This window comes from Sturnira hondurensis, unplaced genomic scaffold, assembly GCF_014824575.4.
Source record: "Sturnira hondurensis isolate 20B ecotype Veracruz unplaced genomic scaffold, ASM1482457v3 Scaffold0011378, whole genome shotgun sequence".
Lineage (NCBI taxonomy): Eukaryota > Metazoa > Chordata > Mammalia > Chiroptera > Phyllostomidae > Sturnira > Sturnira hondurensis.
Window position 1 is genome coordinate 7,625,070 of NW_028084009.1, and position 23,524 is coordinate 7,648,593.

Genomic DNA, 23,524 nt, shown 5'->3' on the forward strand with positions numbered 1-23,524 from the left:
CTCCTCCTTGCTGATGGGGGCCAGGTGGGCTGGCCGGGCCTCCCCCAGCTCCTCCCGCTGTGGACCTGCCGCCAGGGCTCTCACCTGACAGCCCTTGACTGGAGGCCAGGTGAGAGAGACGCTGGTCAGGTCTCTGGACACATTCATCATGACCAGAGACCCTGGGGCTGGACCGGGACAGCAAGACAAGGGACATGAGCAAACCTGCAGAGCCAAGGCTCCACAAAGTGAGAGAGTGAACCCCACACCAGCCTGGGAAACCCACAGTGATCGCGGGAGACATTCACGGCAGTGTTGTCACAACAGAACACACACGAGAACGCCACGCCTGTCACAAAGCCGCCGTCGATGCAGGGGCTGCCGTGGGCTGGAGAAACGCCTGGCCGCGGCCTTCCAGGCGGCTGTGCAGCTCGCTCCAAGTACCAGGCTGGGGCGAGCCACAGAAGTCAAGTTTCACCAAGCCGAGAGGACAGCAGACTTCATTTCCCACGGTTTTTAAATGCATTCGGTCTTGGGAGTCAGCAAAACCTCATCTCTCCTAAGATGCTAAGTAATTTTTTCTTCTGTGAATCCAAAAGGTAAAGCTTCTGTAAGTGTTTCCAAGTCTCAGAACACCAGGCCTCACTTCTGGAAGAGCCCAGATGGGGAGAAGTGCCGCCAGACGCCTCTGCAGGCGAACGCCAGCGACCTCGGGTCATCAGGATGACACCCCAGAGGCTGTTTGGGGTGACGGCCATTTGTATGCGAACCCCCCACCCCCTGTCCTGTGCTGCCGAGCCCTCTCCTCTGGCGACCCGTAACTGCGTGTTGGTTTTTCAGGAGACCCCTCGCCCGGCCTTTGGAAGTCACCAGCAGCGATGGGGTGAGAATGCTCCCTGCAGGCGGGGAGGAAGTTTAGACGGGACCTGCACCAGCCGTGGCGAGCGAGCAGCCAAGTCGGCAAAGGTAGGGTGGCGGGCTGCTCCTGCGGGGAGTGGCCAGCAGTCAGGGCGCAGCGGGGACTGTCACCACACTGGTGGCCTATGGTTGGCCGGTCTGAGTTAGCAGGGTCATGTGCCTTTGTGCTGTGACAGGCCAGCCTCTCACGGTGAGCTCAGAATCAGGGACGGACAGCCCTCTGTGAGGGGCAGGGGACACTTGCTGTCCGCCCCCCTGTACTTACTGACCTTCCATGACCACCCCCCACCCCACTTTCTCCGAACGACCACTTGTTTCATTGTCACCAAACCTTGGGTGGGGACACGCCTCCCTAGAGCCCTTGGGCGGTCCCTACCCTTCCCAGTACGGCTGGGGGTCTCGGTTATCAGTGAGCACGGGCACGGGCTGTGGACAGCCAGGTGTCCCCCAAGTGAGCTGCTTCTTGTTCCCTTGTTATGTGCCCTGTGTCCTGGCTCTCTGCAGCCCGGGCCGCTCGGGGGTCCCTGCGGGTGCTGGGCAGAGGGGCGGGGGAGGTGTTCCTGTCCCAGTTCCGCTGGTCCGGTTTTCCATCGCAAGACCATGGCTGTCCCTATACCTAGAAATCCCTCACCAGCGCCGCCGACCTCATTCCACACAGAACCCAGGCGTGGGGCAGGGAGTCTGTCTCAAATCCGCGTGGGTGGCTCCCGCCCAGACCCCCAGGTTAACCGGCGCCTCAGGTGCACTCACTGTCCGCTGCACAGCAGCCCTTTCAATCCACTTGAGTTGTGCTCCCTGGAGGCAGACACTCCTCTCTGCGCCCGCCACGCTCTCCTAAAGCGCTCAGTTTTGGGAAACACGGCATAGACGCCGTGTGGGGTCAAAGTGAGCAGCGCTGTGGGCCGAGCCAGCAGCCCTGGGGTGGGGGGTGGGGGCGGGAGGCTGCAGAGCACCCGCAAATGTCTGTGTTCGCCCGGTCGCCTTTGCTGGGGTACCTCATAAGACGGTAAAGACGCCCCCCTCTGTGAGCCCCATCCCTGCCCGAGGGAGCCTCTGAGCCTGGGACCGCGTGGAGTGGGGGAGGGCAAAGTGCAGACCAGGTGGGCGGAGGCTCAAGACTCGGATCTTCAAGGGGCTCTGCCTGAGTTAATGGATCGTCTGCGTCCAGTCCCTCAGGACTGCGGGTGGCAGGTGATTCGCCCCATTATACATCATCTGAATGAGACTCGAGCGTCAACAACACCACCGGCCCAAAGGCTATTAAGAGACAGCTAATAAGGGCCTGAACGGACACAGGTTTTCTGTCACTGCTGAGAATGTAGGGCTCAGGCACCGAAGGCTGGGGCATCGATCGCTGGGGGCATCAGTTCCACCCTTTGTGCCGCAGAGCAGGCTGCAGGGGTGGGCCAGCTAGCAGGGTCCCCCGGCCACCAGCCTGCAGCCCGGGACCCACCTTCAGGGGAGCGAGGCAGCGTGGCGGCCCCCTGGGTGTGGCGAGCCACCACGCACGTTCCTGCCTGGCTGCCGCTCTCCAACCTTCCTGTTCTTACAGAGGTTACCGCAGAGAACCGGCCGCTGTGGTTTCTTTCATCGTCCCTGGGAAATATATGCAAAGTTACCCCCACCCCAGCCTATTGCCCTGCAGCACCTTCACCCCCGGCTCATGGGAGAAGGGACCCTGGCTTGGCCAAGGGACCTCACACAGCGGAACTGTTGGCAGGATCTGGGATCACTCGTGTCCCACTGGTCGCCTCCCAGGACCTGGTCTGGCCCTTCGCCGGCCCACCTGGGTGCTCAGGACCCTCCGCCGTCTGCCCAGGGCAGTGTCCTGGGTCGAGTCTTGCTGGCCTGCTGGATGCCCTCTGGGGCAGCTTACGCTGTGATGTGTGTCTGGGGACGTTGGTGACTGAGCACCCAGAGAGCTGGGGCTGGAGCCCAGGCAGTCTGGCCCCCGGCTGCACGGTTTCCCGGGGACAGGGTGGGGGGCAAGGACTGGGCCCAGGAGGCAGGAGTCCCAGCAGGAAGTGAAGCCCGGGGGCTGCCTGGAGAGCTGGCTGGCAGGCAGTCGGGAACCCATGCCTGAGGGGCCCCTGCTGAAGGGAGACCTCCGGATGGAGCACCGCAGGGAGGGGTGGGCGCCGTGTGTGACCGGGGCGCAAGCATGGGTCGGGGAAAACAGCATGGACGAGCTCAGCCACATTCTGCGAATTTCAGGTTCTCTGCTTATGCGTCACCACGGGGACAGGGTCACCCCCCTTCCCAGCACAGGACACCATTTTACCTTCAAGGGTTTCAGTGCCCTGCACGGGCAGGAAAGCAGGGGCACAGGCACATGGGGGGTGCCCAGGGGAGTCTCTGTGGGGGCCAGGGCAGCACAGCAGTGTGTCATCTCGGGGGTGTTCTGCGTGGAAGCATAAATGAGCACCCACCACCCATGGGCTTCCGGGTCCCCCTCTAGAGAGGCCCCCCGGGGAGCCGCAGGGCGTACAGGAGCCCCGGAGAATTGTTTCAGCCGTCTCTGTCTTTCTTTCTGTCTCCCAGGGTGCGGAGGGGCGGGGCAGCCACTCTGCCATTTCACCCCCCAGCCCGAGAGCGAACAGGGGGCGTCTCCAGCTGGATTCGGCCGAGCCTCCCACCGGTCAGGTCAGGTCCACGGCCTCACTGCCGCCTTCGCAGGCACCGGCGGTGTGGGACCTGCTGACAGAGTTGAATCTGCCAGGAGAACTGCGTGTCAGTCAGGGAAACCATTACCTGCTCATCTGATAACAGGAAATTAAATTACGCGGCTCCCGGAAACAGCAGCGCCGTCCCCACTGATGTGGTGCGGCGATCGCTCTACAATCCAGGCGTGCCCGGCGTGGACACGAGCCGGGCCGTTTTCCTAACGTGTGTGCCCGGTCTCTCTTTGTTTCTTCCAAAGAGAGGCAATTCAAATAAGTAACTTAGTGGCAGAAATAAACGACAAACTGAATTTATATGTTCCTTAATTGTACAGTGAAACGAAATACTAACTGGCTGTAGAGTTATAGCTAACAGAACACGGCACCGGGGCAACGCAACGAGCCCCTGTTCTGGTTCTCAGCGGGAACATCATTTTGGGTGGCCTCGTCCCACCCACTTAGGTTTTGTTTGGCGTTAGTGGAGCACACGCCATTCCTCCAGCGCAGAGATGCCACTGGCATGTGGCTCTCGTGTGGCACAAGGTCGTCACCGTGAGAGGAAGGGCGGGCGGTCGGTGGTGGGGGTGGACGCGGGGCTGTTCCGTGACCCCCAGCCCGTCTCCTCCGTGCGAAGAGGAGGCAGGGGGCCAGCTGCAGACGCTGGTCAGCGGTGATGGCATCTCAGGTCCGCCAATCTCAGGCAGCGGCTGGGGGAAGGGACAATGTGCCTGCCACGTCCAGAGTTTTCACCCCTCACCCTCACCCTCCACTGCTGGTTTTGAACAAGAGTCTTGGAGCCGGCTCGGGCCTCTGGCTGCAATGAGGACTGACAGGTGGGAAAGGTTTGCGGCAACGTGGCCCCTTTTCGTGGGATCTAATGGCTGTGCAGCAGACACTCGGTTCTGGTTCTGGTTCCGGTTCTGGTTCTGGTTCTGGTTCCAGTGGCTGCATCTGGACCTGGCCAGGAGCTCCTGCCCTGCCTCATTCCTGCAGCCAGCGTGGTTCACCTGGCTGCGCCTGGACCTCCTGCTTCTCTCTCTCCCTGAAGGACCTTGTGATGACCTTGGGCCCATGCTTGTGACCCAGGACACGCTTGCATCTCAGGGTCCTGAGGGTAATCACATCTGCGAAGGTCCTCTCGCCACACCATGTGGCCTGGTTCTGGCGATGAGGACGTGAACATTTGGGGGTGTGTTCTTCCTACCACAGTCCCCAGGGAGAGGGGAGTGCAGGGACCCCGGGCCTCAGACTCTGGGGGCAGCAGAGTCCCTTCAGGGAGGCTGTGAGTGTACCTGGTCCTCGCCACAGTGGGGACAGTGTGCTCGGAGCTGGGAGGCTGCCCAAGGAGAGGCCTGCATGGGGCGTAGGCTTCGGTTTTCGTTGTGTCGTTAGGAGCAAAGTAGAGACGGGGAAGGAAATGAGACGTCGGGGTGGGGAGGGCGCACAAATCGGGGCGTGAGAGCAACAGGTCTCTGGGCATTTGCCCTAGATCCTCCGTCGTTCCAGCCCCCCTCCTGCGAGGGGGCACTGTGCCCTGTTCTCTGTCCCCAGACCAGGGAGGGAGCCTGGCTGCACTCGGCACTGGATGGGTGCGGGCTGAGAAGGGCGTGCGTGTGGTATGAGCAGAGCGCTGTGTTTATGGAGCCCGAGGGAAGTGACCTCTCTGTGGTCACGTTAAACTGGATTCTTATTGCTGGGCTGCTTCGGGCCTCTCCCGGCCTCTCCGGAGCGGCTAAACCAGGACACGCAGTCGGGCTGTGAGGTGGTGGCCGGTCAGCATCCTTTCTCCAGTTCCCCCTAAGATAGTCTCAGAGAAAAATGGAGCATTTCAGGAACTCTCCCATGAGAAGAGGGTGAGGAGGTTAGCCAGTGGGTTATTATAGATAAGAAAACCAATGCTGAGAGTTATAGATCTCCCTAAGGCAAACATCAGAACTGCCCAAACACACTTAATCAGCAGTGACATCGCCGCAGAAAAGTTGCTGGAAATGCAGCGGAGTTCTGAGAGCGCGGGAGACAGGCGCGCGCCGGATCCCAGCGAGAAGCGGCCAGAGCGGCCAAGTTCGGGCCCCTCGGGGGCACCTTCAAAAGGCAAAATGAGGATGGGGGCGAAGCGCGTTTTCGGAAGCAGACAGTGCAGCTACATTAAAAAAAAACCCATAGATGTGTGTGGTCCCAGGGGGCTGTCCCCCGACACACCCCTGCCCGGGGGGAAGGCAGCAGGGTCGTTTCAGGAAGAAAAGTTGCCCCCACAGCCAGGCGCTCGTGACAGAGACCACGAAACTGGCTCTTCCGCCTCCTCGAGGGACACCTCGGCAATTCAGGGCACCGGCAGGGACTTGGGACCACCCACCGCGGGAGCACCTGGCGCCCGCTGGGAAGCCCTGCTGCACCCAGGGGGCCGGTTCCCAGGGCCGAGGCCGCCCGGGCAGCGCACCCGCCCCAGGAGGGGCCGACGGCACCTGCCCGCAGGCCGGACACCAGCTCAGGTGGCCGATGAGCAGTGACTCCACTCGGTGAAAATCATCCCGAAGGACCGCCTCTCGACCAGGAGGGGCGGGGCCAAGTGCGGCCCCTCCCACGCCTGCCTCCCAGGAAACGGCTGAGCATTCCGTTCTCCTTTCTCTTTAGCATTTTTCCGGGTATTTAAAAAAATAAGTCATTTCAGTGAAAACAGCCAAAAAAAGAAAAAGAGGGGAAAAAAAGCTTTACATAAAGAGAGAAGCCAAGTTTTGTGGGTCAGGGTGACCTGGTACCAAACCACTGGAATTGGAAGAGAAAGCGCATATTTTTATCTCGCTCTCACAGGCCTCTTCAAAGGTGAACTCCCAAGTCTTGGAAACCCGTCTCTGTGCCACATCTTTAATAAAAAAAAGAAAATGACGTTTTATCTGAGAGGCTCCGAGGAACACTGGGTGTCAATATCATTGAAAAAGAAACAAACAAACACAGCGGGTTTGCACCTGCTCAGCCCTGGGCTTCTCCGTTGCATTTCGTTGCTCGTGGTCTCTGCAGTGGTCGGGACAGTAGGTCCCAGCTCGAAGCCGCCGCACACATCCCCTTGCTGGCTCAAGGTCCATGGAGTGGCCCAAGGCCCTGGGTGTGCAGGACACCCCAGGGGCTCAGAGCTCGGCTCCCAGGAAGGGGCGGTTAGCCCTGTGCTCCCACCTGTAGCCAGAGACTCGGCACTTGAAACACAAATCCATGCGCCAGTGATTAAAGACCCATCCGCCAAACTGCAGGAGGGCCCTGGGCCAGAGCTGGCTTTGGCGACAGCTGCTGACATTTCCAAGAGGCCTTTAAATCCGTCAGGGTGGACTTGGAACTACTGTGATCAGAGGCCCTAAGTGCCTACACGTGACAACGGGGACACCCCAGAACCCACCCCCCCTGTGAAGGGCGGGGCGGGGAGCCTTGGTGGCTTTGCAGGTCTTGTGGCCTCCGGGGCCAAACTGCCGTGACCGAGTAATACCTCAAAGGGGAGATGCCTCCCGACCTTGAAAAGCGAATCTGACCCACAGGGCAGCGGAGGACTGTCAGCGTCCCTGTCACGGAAAACAGGCTGTTCTTTTGGTTAAAGGTCCAGCAGAGGTCGGCGTGGGGAGGCCCCGGAGAAGGGGCGTCTTCGCAGGGAACACCAGGCAGGAGGCAGCGAGTCTCATTCCGACCCTGGACGCAGTGTGTAGCCGGCCGGCCAGCAGCCATGTCCGGGCACTGAGCTGGTCCTTCTCCGCCGGTGGCGGCCCGCCGTCCTGGGTCGGACACCGGCTCACCCTTTACGTGGCCCACTGAGGTTTGAGGGAGCGGCGGTGACACGGAGCCATGAAAGGGTGGCAGAGGTCAGTGCCCTCCTGTTGGGGGCAGCATGGAGTCCAGTCACTTCCATTTCATCCCACGTGCCGGTGACACAGTGAGGGATGGAACTGGCCGGGCGCCCTGCCGCCTGCTGCTCAGCGGGGCCTCACTGTCCTTTCTCGGTACGAGGTATCCTGAGAGCTGATGTCGTCTGTTAGAGTCGGTGCCAGGGGAAGAGGGGATGTGCCTGGAACAGTCACACAATAATAATGCCAATAATAGTAATAGCAATAATAATACTAACGGAGGGGAGGGCAGGGAGGCCGCTGTGCTACCAGGGTAAGGCAGAGGGCGGCCCTCAGTCCTCTTCCTGCCGGCTCACCCTGCGTGACGTCCGGTGGCCCTCTCGGGAAGGACCGGATCTTCAGAGCCCCACATGTCTCTTTGGGGACACTGATGTGCCAGTTCACAGTCACCACAGTGATTCGTGGAGCGTGGCAGCTGCCCCAGACGGGTGAAGGGTGGACAAACACCCGGCCTACAGGAGGCGCTCTGTGAGCCCCCGCAGGTGATGGAGGGGCTGAGCGCTAGGCTGTTCCTGAAGTGGGTTCTCCTGCGGGAGCTGGAAGTGCCCCCTCTCCTTTCCCATCAGTACATCGACTGTGGGTGTGGCCTTGACCGACCTCTAACTTAGATCCTCAGAACTGTCCCCTGCGGCTCCGCCACCCTGTTGGTGGTGCCAGCTTCTCCCCCCCCGCCAGGGTGGCGGGTCCACAGGTGGAAACCTGTGATCAAAGACGACCCGTTTCTCCCCAGCACGCCCTTTCTGCAGACTCAGGAGCCTCTGGGCCACAGAGCTGTGCCACTGGAGGTCTGACCCCAGGGCCGACGCCCCGGCAGCACAGGATGGAGGGGGGGCATCAGGAACACAGGCTCGCAACCCTACACACACCCGCTAAGCCTCCCCTGCATCCTCTCTAGAGCCCTGGCCACCGGCGAGCCCCTCCAACTCTGAGCGGCTCCCCCGAGGCGCAGGTGGGTGGAAGGCGCAGGTGGGTGGAAGGCGCGGGTGGGTGGAAGGCGCAGGTGGGTGGAAGGCGCAGGTGGGTGGAAGTTGTGCGGGGCCTCGGCGGCCTCAGGTCCACATCGAGGCGCCCGGGTGAAATAGGCACCGTTTCAGCAGCCTGCCACCCAAGCTCGATGCCCCACGAGCCCACAGGGCAGAGCCTGCCGAGGCCACCGGGTGCAGGAACGGCGAGAGAGGCCGAGTGTTGTCTGCCCTGTGGGGCTCCCTCTGGAGGCCGCCTCCTCACTTCCTGTGCTGTGCAGGGAAATGTGCCCGGGAGCCCCTGCGGGACAGCTAATTTCGTGGGGGTGGGGGATGGTTCAGCAGGGAAACCTGGGAGGGCCCAGCCTGGCTGCATCGCGCTCTCCTGCCGCCTCCCAGGCCTTCTGGCCGTGGTCTTAGAAAAGGAGCGTTTCGCTTGCCCTCTGGCAATTGCAAGGTGCGCTGGCCTCTATTTATGGGGTGTCTCCCGCCCCGTGCCCCGGCCCACAGAGCAGTGGTGGAGGCGACGTGGAGGGAGAGGCCGTGGGTGGCGAGCTTTCCCTCGACGTCCTGTCCGTTGTTTGGTTTGCTGCCCGACGTGCACTCGGCGAGCCGGCCACCCAGAGGGCCATCTGCGTGGCACCGCAGTCCCATACTTTCTGTGGGACGACGGCTCCGGGTGGGGAGCAGCCCGGGAAGGGTACGCGTCGGTATTTTCACATGGAAGGCCATCGAGGGCTGTGCTTCAGCTGTTCGCCGGGGCAGCTCCAGCAGACGGAGAGGGAGAGGCCTTTGAACTAGAAAAGCACGTTTTCACTCGGTGTGGACGTAGGTGGTCGGGTTCTTTATATGCCCGAGCAGCCTATTCATTCGTGTGGAATCGTCACCGATGTGTCCCGTCATTTTAGCGCCCACACGCGCCCGCCAAGCGCGACGGCACTCTCTCCACGCCCAGGAGAACAGAGTGCTTTTCGGAACTCGGGGTCCGCCGAGTCGAACGTCGCATTTCGATGCGCTCATTTGGGAGTGACTGAGGAAGAGCCAGGCGGACTCGGGCTGCGGGTCTAGCCTGGGGTCCGCGGGGGGCGTCCCGAGGCTGTGGGTTGCCCGCGGGGAAGCGAGACAGGTGCTTACTGGGAAGTAGGAGGGCTAGGCCCTGCGAATCGGCTTCACCAGTCCACGGTGATGGCGCGTGATTTATTTTCAAAATTGAATGTGAGAAATTAAGAGCCACGAGGACCTGATAATCTCAGTGGTGTCTAATTTATGTGGCCCGAAGTACTTAGAAAATCAGGAGGGTTGTTTCACGAAGCGAAACTGCGTCGCCTTGCTGGGTCGCAGCTTGACGTCTGCCCGAACGAGGCGACCTCATTAAACATCAGCTTCAACCGCTTAGGTGATAAGCCAAACGCAGATGAAGATCAGCCCCCTAGGGGTTTCCCTTTCTCTCACGAACGTCCTTCTTCCCGGTGCCTCTCTGAGCACACCCAGCAGCCGAGCCCCTTGGAAGACAAGCCGGGAGGCAGGTGGGCCGGGCACACCCTCCCTGGGACGCCCCGTCTCTGGAGGCCTGGCCGTGAGGGAAGGTCCAGCCACCAGGGGAGCAATGCCCAGCGTGGCTGCTGTGGCAGGTGGCGGGTCAGCGCAGGAACCGGTGTTCACTGGGACTGATCCCAGCGGCGCAGCCCACGGTGACCTGCCGCTCTGGCACCTGGGTCAGGGAGAAAACCGTCATTTGCCAGTTTAGAAGCAGTTGATCCATTCCTTCTAATGAGCTCTGCTGATGGGGTGATTCAGCAGGATCCCCCATCTGACGGGGGGCAGGGTGCTGGGGGTGTCCCAACGAGGCCGCGCTCCCCAGGTCACTTCCCAGGAAACGCCATGTCAAGGTCAGCAGGCGATCAAGTACCGCTGTGCCCCGCAGCACCCAGGGCCGTGTTCCCCCCAGGACCCCACACAGGACTTTACAAATGTGTCCAACAGCCCCTCCCCTACTAGTGCATCGGGTTCAGAGCAGGCGTCCCAATGACTGGACATCCGGTTGTCTTCCCCGCCATTCGGGGGGGCGGAACCTCCCTCTGTGCCTGAGCCGTGCCCAGGGAAGGCCTTTTGTAAGGAGCTCGTTGTGTAAAAGGAAGGACCCTGTGCCACCCCGGGACCCAGTGTTCCTGCCCGTGGTTCTCCAAGGTCAAGGACGTCCATCGGTGCCCTGGGCCTTCCTTGTTACTACAATTACAAATACCATCATGGCTTCGGCAGAGTTTTCTGGAAGCGCAGAGGCAGAAAATCGATTTTCCTGAACGCCCTTCCTTTCAGATTAGGCTGTTGTTCTGAGTGGCCCCAATGCCAACCCACTGGCCTTTCCCGACTCGATGGCTCCGTCGGCATCTCGGTGGGAAGCGCTCTCCGGCACCCTCGGCGTGGGTGCTTTGGGCTGCTGGGGCTTGGCGGGCTTTCAGGCCCGGGACAACCCGCATGGATTGAGCAGGCACTGAGAGCTCCATCCCCCCCCAAGGCCACCCCCATGAGACCGATGCCATGATGGTCCCCATTGCTCCGATGAGGAAACTGAGGCACGGGAACCCGAACTACCTGCCCAAGGACAGACGGGGCGAACAGGTGGCTGACCTACTGTAAACCAGCCCTCTGTGGGGAAAGGAGCGCTGGCATTATCCGCACTTGCCAATTTCCACGGTGCAAACAGCCCCCCCCCCGAAAGGGAGAGGGTTCGGCAGCTGGCTGGCTGAATTCCTGAGTGTTTGGAAGGCAGCCCTTGCAGGCAGGGCGAGTGGGATCCACCCCCCCTTAGTCCTGGGCCTCAGACTCCGGGCTGCTGGTCCCACTGTGTGCCCTCCTCTGGCCAGTGAAGAGGCCCTCCCGGCGCTAGGGCCCAGCCGGAGGACCCTGCCCTGGAGGCCAGGCATATGTGGGGTCAGGTGGGGGCATCCCCTAAAGGGAAAGGAAGCCGCCATAAGACGGACGGACAGCAGAGCCAACAGCGTTGTGAGGGTGGAGCTGTCTGGGGTCTGCGCCGTCACCCCTGCCCTCGGGGTCTGGGGGAAGGAGGGGCCACGCGTGCCCGGATCTGGACTGCGTGCACAGCCTGGGGCCCCATCCTGATCAGCAAGGTTCCGCATTTAACTTTGTAGCAAGTTCCTTTGTCTGGGTCTGGCTGAGGTTCTAGCGATTAGACCACGGAGGTTACAGGTTATCGGGAGAAAAGCCCAGGAGTCCAGTATCCATCCCAGGGCCACATATTGGGCACGTGGTACAGATTTGCGTTACTGTGACTCTGACCTTGACCTTCAGCTGTCACGCGTGGGCCACCGTTCTCCCCCAGAAACGCACCGTTTCCCTCTCTGTTATTACTGCGTCTTCGGGGGCGCAGGGTTGGGGGGAGTCATGTGAACACCCTGTCCCTGCTGAAACCTTGAACGAGCCCCACCAGTGAGTGCAAACGTATCACCCCCCTGCTGTGCCCTCGAAACCCAGGGGGCCTGTGGGTCTGTCCTGCTTCCCTCTAGCCCTCACCTCCCCTTCCATCCTTGCCTCTCCGAGGACGCCTCTGTTCCACAGTCCAGCCTCCCCTGCCCCCACTTTAGGCCAACCCTACCCTTTCAGTTCCCAGAAGTGTTCCTGGGCACCTACTCAGCAGAGCCACGGGCCACGACAGGGAACCCTGGCCCAGTCCTGAGGGCACAACCACTAGGAAGACCAGGGCCAGCAGGGGGTCCCCCAGGCTCCCCGTCCCTCAGCTCGCCCCACAGGCAGGCGCAGCCCTCACCCAGGGCACAGTGCCTTCCCATGGGCATGGGGGGGTGGTGAGCCTGGAGGGGGGTCATCAGGAGGCCCAAGGAACCAGAATGGACTGAGACAGGCCCCACGCTCCCTCACAAATGTCACAAGCCAGTGCTTCTGTTCTCTCGGCTAATCTGCAAGATCCCTTTCTCTGTTGCTTTCTCTTCTTTTCTCAACTGAACATAAGTTAAGGTCTCCAAGCAGAGGCATTGATCCAGGATTTCATTTCCTCCTCTGCTGTCTCGGCTTTATGAGGGTCCCGGTGGGTCCTGCAGGCACCTCTGACGAGCCCGCAGCCTGGCAAATTAAACCTTCCAGCCCAAGCAAATCCCGACCTGGAATTTCCACGCAATCCCCCTGCCTTTCCGGCAGGTTTATCCGTCTCCTCGGCGAGGCGGTATCAGCTTACCTCCCGAGGGTGCGGGTTAAATAATGAAAAAGGCTGAACACGAAGCAAGCTTACGACGTTACAATAACCGACTACTCCTGCTGCATTTTCGTGCTAGAGGGGGGGAGGGGGCGCCAGGGGAAGGCGCGGGGTGGAGGGGGTCTCTGCGTAGCAGCCCGAGGTCCGGGGCCTGTGGGCTCTGCCAGGGTGGGAAAGGGGTGCCCAGTGCTGCATTGCGGACAAGACCAGCTGCAGCCGGCGCGGAAATCACACTCACCGCGGCCAAAACGGACGCGGGGAAAGCCAGCGGTTTTAGGTGGTCACTGTCGGACGTTTCCACAACATCTCTTTGTTGGGGTGAACATTTTTAATTAGAAACTATGACAACCAAGCATTTACCATATGATTTGGGCTTCACTCCTTGTCGGTCTGGGGTGGTCGAGACAGGCAGTCACTCTCAATGTGGGGGTGAAGTGCCCCCTCTTCCCAGGGCACATGGGATGACATTTGGAGACATTTCGGGTGTTGCTAATGGCATTCGGTGGGGGGGACCAGAGAAGCTGCTCACACCCCACGACACGAGTGACAGCCCCCGGCTAATAATAAAGAAACTCATCCGGAGCCCAGATGTCCCCATGCCCAGGCTGAGGAGCCCTATGACCAGCACCGAAGCCAGGGGACAGCCCCCACACCCTCCTGGCCCCTGAAAAAACTGCCCACTCGGCAGACGTACAGCACAGAGACTCCTCGAAGGGGGTGGTGCACGTGGTGCCCATCCGTGCACAGGTCCTGGTGTCCTCATCAGTGTCTCTAAAAATCTTCTGCCATTTTTCTCTAACGAGTGATGCCACCCTGTCCTCACTGCGGTCACACACGTGACCGTCATTGTTATAAAGATAAGAGATGTGATTGTAATGAGCAGTTATTACTCCCTCGGGATCCGGAGCCACTGGGCGAACGCACGTGGGTGTGGGCACGGGCGCGTGCAGGTGGCCGGGTGGCAGGGAAGGCCCGTGAGTGCCCGGAGGCCTTAGGATGTCATAACCCGGCCTCGGGTTCCTCAGGCCGGGAAACTGCGTCTCCGAGTCAGGGACCCGAGGTTGTCCTGCTGGGTCAGGGCAAAGCAGAGGCGAGGGCCACGCTTCTTCCAGGCCTCACTTCACAGACAGGCTCGCTCCGGTTGGCAGTCGGCACGGCCTGGTTCTGCTGGGACCTGCCGTGAAGGCAGGAGGGCTGCAGCAAGCGCCCCTTCGCCAGCATTCTCGGCCACAGGCCCTTCCATGCTGGGGGGCTGTGCCCTCTGAGGCTGTTCCGTGTGGGGACAGATGAAGCTCGCCCACAGGCAGGCTCCCCTCCAGCAACAGACACCAAAGGCCTCCTGAGGTCTGACCTTGAAGGTCCCTCAGCTTTCTGCTTCCCGCTGGCTTTCCCACTGCTGGAGAGGGGCGGGGGGACGTGGCCAGGTGGAGAGGCAGAGCCTTGGGCAGGTGGTCTGCGGCCACGGTGGACCCAGGGCCCACCTCTGCGTCCTCGCTCACCTGGCTCTCCCAGGGCCACGTCCCCCGGACTACAACTTCCCACTCCCTCCTGCTGTCCTCCAGGGCTGAGAGGCCCAGGGCAAGAGTGGCAGGCAGAGAAAGGGGTGCTCTCAGGCCCACTTGTGCCACCCTTGGACTTGGCAGCACCCGTGAGGGCAGGGCCGTGACCCCCAGACAGGCCCGAACACAAGGCACAGGGAGGCTAAGACGGTGCCCGAGGTCGTGTGACTTGGGGCCACCGGGGTTTATCTGGGGCTCTCTGAGGGCAGAGCCCACTCTGAGCCAAGCGTGGGGGTCCAGGACCCCAGCCACGTTCCGCCTGCAACTTGAGGACAACAGCAGCGTGGGCGGGGCTGAGCCCGGAGCCCAGCACACCATGCCGGTGCAGGGAAGGACGGCCACACTTCTGGCGCAGAGAACACACCAGCCCGATGTGAAAACAACCCTGCGTTGAAACAGGCAGAACGTCACACAGCTTGGAGTTAGCGGCTCTCCAGGCCGCGTGGTCAGCCTTAGTTCTCTGAAAATATCCCCCCACTTCCCCGAGACGCACACACTCTCCCCAAACGCTGGCCCTAAGCTGTTTATGCAGCTTTTCCCCCGGATGGCCTTAAGCAGCACAGCCTCTATTTCACACCTGAAGTACGATTCTTCAGCCTCTCAGCTGGGCAGCCAGGGTGCAAATTGGGTGCTGTTACCTGGCCTCCGACAGAAGGAGCCAGCCCTTCCCTTGTCCACTCTGGGCAGAGCCCCCATCTGGTGCAGCGCAGGGGCGACCCGAGGCCACCTGTTGTGATATCAGTCTGATCAACTCCTGCAAAGGGCTTTAGCTGACACACCAGAAAACCCTCAGGCACGGCGGGCTCTCAGCACCGAGCTCTCAGGAAACAGGCTGAAGGCTGCGAGCTGCTCCACGATTTCTCCTTCCCTGAGGCTGGGTGTGGCCGTGCTGCGGGGCGGGGGGGGGGGGGGGGGAGCAGGGAGAGAGAGAGAGAGAGAGAGAGAGAAGCGCCTCGAAGGCAGGGCGAGCTGCTCTGTGGGGGTCACTGTCGGTTTCTCACTCGGGGATCCTTGGCACTTCACTCGAAAGTTTGGGTGAAGACTTCAGGGCCAACACCAAAGTGTCCCCAGTGACTTTACCCCCAAGCACAAGGTCACAGCCACAATGATGACAAGGACGGCCAGGCAGGCTCTCTGCATCTCGGCGGCAGAGAGAGGACCCAACAACCCTCTGTTAACTCTGCCTTTGAGTGCCAACCACAAGCCACCTCCTCTTTGTGCCAGGTGTGGCCTCAGCTTGGGGACTCCTGTGGCCTTGCAGTCACATCTGCAGAAGAGGGTCCTGTGGGGTCATACCTACTTTCCAGCCCATCTCCTAAACTCCACGTTTCTGTCCAATTCAAAACACACGTGGTGATTTCCTTTGAACAGAGAAGAGGAAATCAAGGAAGCCCAGTGATGGCCTGTGCCATTTCCTTGCCGGGGACAGGGGCTGGTGGCCGGGGTGGCACTGTAGCCCGGATCGATGGAGTGGGATTCTGCAGAGGCCAGACCCTGAGTAAGGACCCTGCATGGTGAGAGCAGGCCCCGTGCTGGGCCGGCACTGGGGCACCTCCTCGCGCAGCCCATGGGCCCTCTGGGTGACCTCCCGCACAACTGTCTTCAGGAGCCAGAGGTCACACGGGACGCCCAGTGAGCGTGCAGGCCTGGCCCCCTGTGGCGACAGTCAGAGAGTCTCCCAGAGCTGCGGAGCATTGCCCGCGCGGCAGCGTCGTCCGTGCTTGGAAGCCACTGTTTTCTGTCTTCAGAACACGACTCCCAACCGCACACCCCTCTTACCGGTTATCTGGGCGTTGCTCAGTGGGAATTGGGAACTTCCTTGCTATCCCTTACATCTTCACTCCGAATTTCAAGGAAAAGGGGAAAACAAAACTTGTGTAAAACTGCAGAAAGCACAGATAACCGTGATGCCACGCGGGCGCCAGTGTGGGTGCAGGATTTCACAAAACACGTTTCCGACTCAAATGTTCGGAAGCATCTGCTCAAAGACAGAGCATCAGAACGAACACGCCGTCTCTCTTCTAAATGAGCATTTCGTTTCCAGAACCGGAGCACAATTCACTTCTCTGCACCGGAAACACAGTCCCTGGTGTTCAGAGGCCTTCGTTGGTTACGTCCGAGCCACGTGAGGTTCGCGTCGTTCCAACCAAGACCCCCAGAGTGACAGGCGTAAGGACCCTCTTAGAGGTGTTTCCTGGTCTGGCTTTGAAATCCACTTTCGCATCTAACCCTGAAACAGAGGGGAGACATCTGGATAAAATGGAGACGGAGCCGCAGATACCTGCGCGCGAACCGAGGTCTCACCGGAAGGAGCAAAGAAACCCAGAAGCAGGGAACTCCCAGCGGCATCGAGACGTGTGTCTGCGCGTCCACCACACCGAGCGCTCCCCGCCAGGCGCGGCGACATGGCGCAGCCGCAGAGCAAGGCCCGGCACTCGGCCTCAGCCCCAGCTCCAGAGACGGGCATGGGGCTGTGGGGACAGAAGGAGCTCCTGACGACATCCCGTGAGAGCCAGCAACCTGGTGGCGCACGGGCCAGAGCACAATGTTGTCCCCAGAAGGGGTCCACCCTGCACTGACTTTCAGGATGAGTCTCCGGAAAGGTGTGCCTGGGGGTCAGCCTCCAAATTCCAGGGTGGGAGAAGCGGGGTCCCCACCTGGCTCCCCAGGTGGGCCTCCAGGAGGGGACTGAACGCATACCCACAGGCCGGGAGGGAAGGCCTTCCAGACAGGAGGCCCCTGTCAGTGAGCACGCCTTCCATCAGCTGGGCGGCCGCGGCGCCCACGCAGTTTCTCCCGGGCACTCCCAGCAGGAGCTCAGGGAGGCGAGGCCACAAGACCCAGGGCGAGAGGGCAACCCCTGTAGGGGTGCAGCTTGCCCCACTGTTCGGGGGAAAGTCCCAGCTCCGAAGAGAACATCGTTCGAGGATGCCCTAACAGGCCAGAACACTGGTGGGAGGTTTCTAATTCACAAGGACGTGGATGGACTGACCTGCCTATTCCGAGAAGCCAAGAGAGTGAGCTAAAAACAGGCAGGAGCCCTGGCTGGTGTAGCTCAGTGGATTGAGCATGGGCTTGTGAAGCAAAGGGTCGTTGGTTCGATTCCCAGTCAGGGCACATGCCTGGGTTGCAGGCCAGTTCCCAGTAGGAGGTGTGTGAGAGGCAACCACACATTGATGTTTCTCTCCTAATCGCTGGCTGTGAGCCCATGCATGTCTGGGTCGGCATGTCGCTGCTTCTGGGGCCTTTGTGAGCACCCGCTCTGGGCTGCAGGGACACACCTGTTGTGCCGGGGGAGAAGGCACACCCTTCAGTGGTTGACATTGGTGACCTGTGGTCCCCACTGCTTGTGTCAGGCAGTGTCCCTGTTCCCTGTGGTTCACCTGCAGGGTCTGTGTTGGTGGTTGGAACATGAGTCGCTGTCCTCACGGCCACCGCGGACCTGTCCTCCCCTTGGTTTCCTGTCAGTGTTTGTTTTCTCCACGTGGAAGCTGAGCCGCTGGGCGCAGGCAGGGGTGGGGCTCGCTGGCATTTGTGGAGAGTCACCTCGCCTCTCCTGAGGCAAGGGCCTCTGCATCCCAGATGACCCCTGCGCCCCCGAAGCCTGCTGCCTCTGGTCGCACGGCTCCCGCGGGGCTCCCTCAGTGAGGGTCTGCCCCTCGCGCCTTTTCTTCCTTGTACCGCCAGTCTTTTGGGACCTGACGCTGTAGATGCATCTTTCGAAAGGAGAACGTGGCCGCATTGTTTAAAAACCCAGTCTGAAAGCGTCTTGCTTTTAACGGAATCATCTCACCTGGCCCCGGCTGGCTGTGGCTCTGCAGCCTTGGGTGGGTTTGCGCACAGGCTGCCCCGGTCCTGTGCTGCCCGGGCTGACCTGCGGGCTGCCCCTCCCTTTGTTTCAGCCTTTCGTCAGGGCTGGGAGTCTTGCCTTCTCGTTTTCTTTGCTTTATCAGTAACCCTTAAAAAATAGCATTCGGTATTTCACTTTCAAAGTCTGAAACTAATCAATAGGCTTACTCTCCCCTTAAACAACATATAGACCCCCGAACCCAGCTCACCCTCATAAGGCTTCCATGTTCTTGTCATTGGCACTGAAATCCCACCCTCCTATACACATCAGACAGCCCCCCAGACGGCAGCAGAGGCCCCCGGAGAACGGGGGAGCATGAGCGGAAGGGGTTCGGAAACGTATCTAGTGAGATTTGCAGGCCTGATGACAAAGGGAGAAGGAGCAGCGGTAACCGGGGAGAGAACACCGCAGGCGCTCCCAGGGCCTCGGCGCAAGAGTCACACATGTGACGAGCACGGCGAGCCCCGAACCGCGCACCGTAAATCCCAGGTAGTCTGAGCGTGCAGAACGGCAGGACGGCAAGACACGGGGCAGAGGGGCCCTCAAAGCAATCCCGGGACAAAGGATTGTTTAAAAAGATATAACAATTAGTTACCAGATTTCTTTTCTTTTCTTTTCTTTTTTATGGAGCACAGGAGAAACTAGGAGAGGATGAAAACTTCAGATGAGTGAGGATACAAATGTAGCACCCCATACCAGATACACTGCTGTTTGGGAGGGAGGGTGGGTGGATAACTTTTAGACATAAAAAAGCTAAGCATTTCACATTCACAGATTATCACTGAGTGAATGGTTAGAGATTGGCTTCTTCAGCATTATCTCTGGGTTGCTATGGTTACCAATGACCTTTGCCATCTCAATGGATTCAGAAAAAGCAAACAAGCACAGGTTTCTTTTCCTCGCCCCCCGGCCCCCCGATTGCACTGGCTCGGATGAAACCGGTGGAGTTTGTTTTCCGCTCACGGAAACCCCCCTGCAGGTGGCTGCTCTCCCAGCCCCCGGGAAAGGCATGCAAATGAGTGATTCCCAGATACGCATCCTGAAAATGCGTGCTCCACACAAGGCCACCGTGCACACGTGTATTTGTTGTTGCGTTGATCGTAGTACCAAAAATGGAGAGCAATGAAAAAAGTGGTGAATGCCAAATACGGTAGGCAGGAGAACGCTCCAGAGGGGAGGTCAGCAAACTCACCACGGCCCACAAAGCCCAGGGTATTTATTTACCTTCCGTCCGTCCCCTAAAGAGAAAGTTCGCCGATCCTGCCCTAGGGCTCTTGAAATGCATCGGCACAAAGACACCTAAAGGTAAGAAAATCATCGTGCGGCACGGGAGAAGGAGTAAGGGTCAAGCGGACATATACAGGCTGACAGCCTTTATTTTAATTATGCATTAAACACACCAAATCATACTACAGGTCACGGATAGGTACACATGTAAAGGGTAGGGAAAGAAGCCCAAAGGGCGAAGCGTCTGTGAGTTTCAGGACTCTGGGTTCTTCCGGGGACAGAATGAAAAGGGACAAGTCGGTGGGTGGGAGTGTTAGGAACACCTTCCAACGCCTGGCGCTCTCCCAAAGCTGAATGGGAGCGTCTGCGAGAGCGCTCCCCCTGCCGCTGGACCGAATGTGCCCAAGTCTCCAGAAGGACCGCAGCTCGAAGCCCCAGGGTCTAGAGCAAGGAGAGGTTATTGACAAAGACGGCGCCTGCTGAGAAGGTGGGAGGCCTCAGGGTCCCCTGATCCATCTTAAGAAAGGACAGCGTTCAGGCTCCTTTTATGTCACAGGAAGGGGACAAGGCAGGGACGAGAGGTGACGGGTGACCGCAGACAGCTGGGCACCAGCGGGGGCCCGAGGACCGGCTCGAAACTTCTTTGTCCGAAGTCTGTTGACTCCAGGGAATGTGAGTTCGGTCATCAGTTCCTGCAAGTCACCGGTACACAACACTGTTTGTTGTACCCGCTTCCCTTATTGCCGGGGGGAGGTATGTCCTGGTACGAGGCTGTTTCCGAGAATCTCGGTCCACCGCAGGCTTCCTCAGCGCGTCCACGTGCCAGACGGGGCAGGCGCGGGAACCCACAGGCCACGGGGCCGAGGAGGCTGGGCCCCGACAGAGTCAGCGCACGTGCAGATTAAAGCAGCAAATGGAAAGGAAACGCCCCGATATGAAAACAAGCCGAGGATGTGAGCAAACCCACACAGATGTGGGAGAGGCGTGTGTCCTGAATAATAAGCAGAGACAGATTCATTTTAAAGAGGAGCCTCATTTCCTTGCGAGAATCGCTATTCAGGAAAAGCCCCTCCCGTGTGAAGGAGGGGGGACATGGCTCCCGCCACAGCCCGTGTGGGGCGTCGTGTCTCAGCACATTGTCTCTTCGTGTCCGCGTCCCCCCTGACACCCACACCAGCCTGGAAACACTTCATGGGACTTTTGTTCTGTCTGTGTGTCTCTGGTACCTGTCACCATCCCTAGGACAGACTGGCTACTTATCGTCGTACCTGCATTCAAATAAAGGCAGGATTCTGTGTTCTCTGTATTCATCGTAAAGTATTGACTTTGGAAATGCCAACTGTGCGGGGGGAAGAAATCAGACACATCCGGACCATCTGTTTCTTTTCATCCCCGAAGTTTAGAACTCGGCTGAACTCTCGAAGCAGCCAGACCCGAATGGAAGAATAGAAATAAGATCTTCCTTTCCCCACGTGGGAGCGAGTGTTACGAGTCATTTTAATGCCAAGCAGGTCAATCAGGATCTAACTGCCTCTGACAGACACTCGAGAAATCAGGAACATTCTCTACCTGGAGCTGAGAGCCACTTGAAAAGGTGGCGGCTTGCTTGCCTTTGAAAACACCAGAGACGATCATGGCCTCCCCCCCAGCCGGGCCCTCAACACGGAGCGCCGGGCGCGGGGCGGCGGGGGCTGAGCACGGCGGCCACACCGGGAGAAAGCCGGTGCCCCAGCCTGGGGAACATGGCCCTTCTGCGAGAGAAAAGGAACCCATCGCATCTCGGCAAGATCCCTGGTTAGGCGACACGGTCAAACCTTGGGTGGCTGTCACCCACCCTGGAATCCGGCAGGCCAGCCTCAGACACGCGTGGGCCTCGGCCTCCGGGGACGTGTCACCTCCACGGGGCAGGACATGTGAAGTGCCAGCAGGGCCCGGGAGAGGTGACAGTTTACTGGGAGCCAAACATGAACACCTGATTGGAGGGAACTTTAGCGGGTCTTTGGCCCGGATCAGAGTCCAGAAGCAGCAGGACCGTTGTGAGAAATAATTTTCTCTCTCGGCGTAAAATGGGTTGTTTCTTGAAGGCCAAGTGTCAGAGGCTCCGTTACAGATGAAAGCGTCTGTGATTCCTTGAAGACGAAGTAGTTTGATTTAACCTTACAGGTTGGCTTCTTAAATGCTGTCTGGCAGGAAAAATTGCTATTTCCTGTTGGAAAACAATTCGTCAATTTTTCCCATCGACTTTTATTTTGAGAGAATTGTGGGCCCACGTGTAGCGGCAAGAAACCACACGGGGAAATTCCGTAGCCTCCACCCAGTTTTCTCAGAGCTGTGGCCCTTCTTCCCCTCCTCGCTGTCCACGGCGACCGGCCCCCGTCAGGTGCCCGCCTCCTCATCGGAGAGACCGCAGGGGCACGTCTCTGTGTGTCCGTATGTCTGTGTGAGTGTGTGCTCATCTGTGTGTGTCCATGTGCGTGTGTCCGTGTGTCCATTCTCGGAGCCTGCTCTCCTCATCTGCTCAGTGGGGGCAGTGAAAGCACCAAGCACAGCAGTAACGGTGGGGACAAGTGTCATCTACTTAGTCCTTTCTGTGGGGGTGAGGGGAAGTGAGCAAGGCGGCCAGCGTGGTCCCCGGAAGAGCGGTTGGCCCTGGGGAGACACGCGGTTGCATCTGTTTGATTCGCAGCCTCTCATTACCACCGCCGGTGTCCCCGTGCAGTCACCGCCGGCGGTGGCAGCAGCCACCGTGAGGCGTGCAGTGGGCTGGGCTCCCATCAGACGGAGGGACTCAGCCAGCTCCGTTCTCCTACCCTCCGAGAGGCAACGCGAGGGAAGAAGCACAGGTCGTCTGCGGGAAACGCCGACCCATGTGTGTTGGGACACGAGGTCCGCTCTCGGGCTGTCCGTGAGCCGGTGGAGTCGCGCACCTCTGGGGCTTTAACCCCGGCGGACTCCACTGCCCTCCCTGGGGTGGACGGGAGGAGCCTCCGTCGGGCGAGGGAGCACCTGTCGGGAGCGGCCCGTGGAAATGCGGGCAATTTCCCATTCTCCCCGGGCGGGGCTGGCAGGCCGGCCCGCTTACAGAGGAACAGAGGGTCTTACGCCCGCGTTTTCCTGCCGAGTTACTGGGGGAGGAAGGAAAACTGTTGTATCCTGCCAAATGGTCGGCGCACCTGTAAAACGGAAGGTCACTTTTCTGCTGAAATGCCACGGTGATATTTTTAAAATAGATTCCCGGTGCAGTTTTAATAATGTCGAGGTTAAGATACGGGGGAAAGTACTTAACGATGAAAGGGAAGCAAAAACGTGGCTGTTTCCAGCGGGTTTTCGGAGCAGCCTTCGCTGGGCTGGTGCTAAGTGCGGCTGGGTGTGCCAGGAACGTTTGTGTAATTGTTTTATTCACAATCGGGAGCGCTTTCCCCCGACTCTGGGCTGCTGGTCCCTGCTGGACGGGCTGCTGGTCCCTGCTGGACGGGCATGCTGAACACACCGGCGCTGTCCACGGCAAGGGGGGAGGGGAAGCCTAGAGGGAACCGAGAGATCTCAGGGTCCGGCCTGCAGGGCCCATTTCTTCAAGCGTCGCCCCAAACCCTATCCTCTTGAGCTGCCCCTGGTCCAAAGCCCCAGTGGTCAGGGTCGCGCCCTGTGCCCCAGGCGTGTCTGTGGCTGAGGGCGCTGTTGGCAGCGTGAGCCGGCGGGGGCCACTCCTCCGTCCCTAAAACCTGTGCTGGGAAACAGGCCTGGGAGACAGGAAGCCTGTTGTTGGGGCAGCGCCCGCTGGCTCCCCGGCGAGGCCTCCTGCTGTTCAGCGTTACTGGGGTTCTCTGGGCACCTTGGTTCTTTCTAGCAGGTTACCGTTTACCCTAAAGAGAGTGAAGTGGTGAAGGCGTCTCATCCTAAGGAAAACAAGGCACAGAGAGGTTTGGTTCTGCTTCTGAGGATGCACAGAAGGGCTGATGGAAGCACTCGGTACATCCTCCCGCCATCTCTCAGCCTTCTTTCTCCTCAGTGTCACAGGATGGTTGCTGATGCTCCAAAATCACATCAAGGATCCAGTTCTGAATCCTTGAGCCATCTCTCGCTGCACTGGAGGCTGGGAAAGCCTTCTGATCTGAAATCTCCCTGTTGGAAGGTGTGCAAGGAGAGGGTGTGGAGAACGGCCTTGAGTGCACAGTCACGGTATGTCCCTGGGCCTGGAGCGGCTGTCTGCTTGAAACCTGACCCAGCTATGATACCCTGAGCCGAGGAGGAGGGTCCTGACTG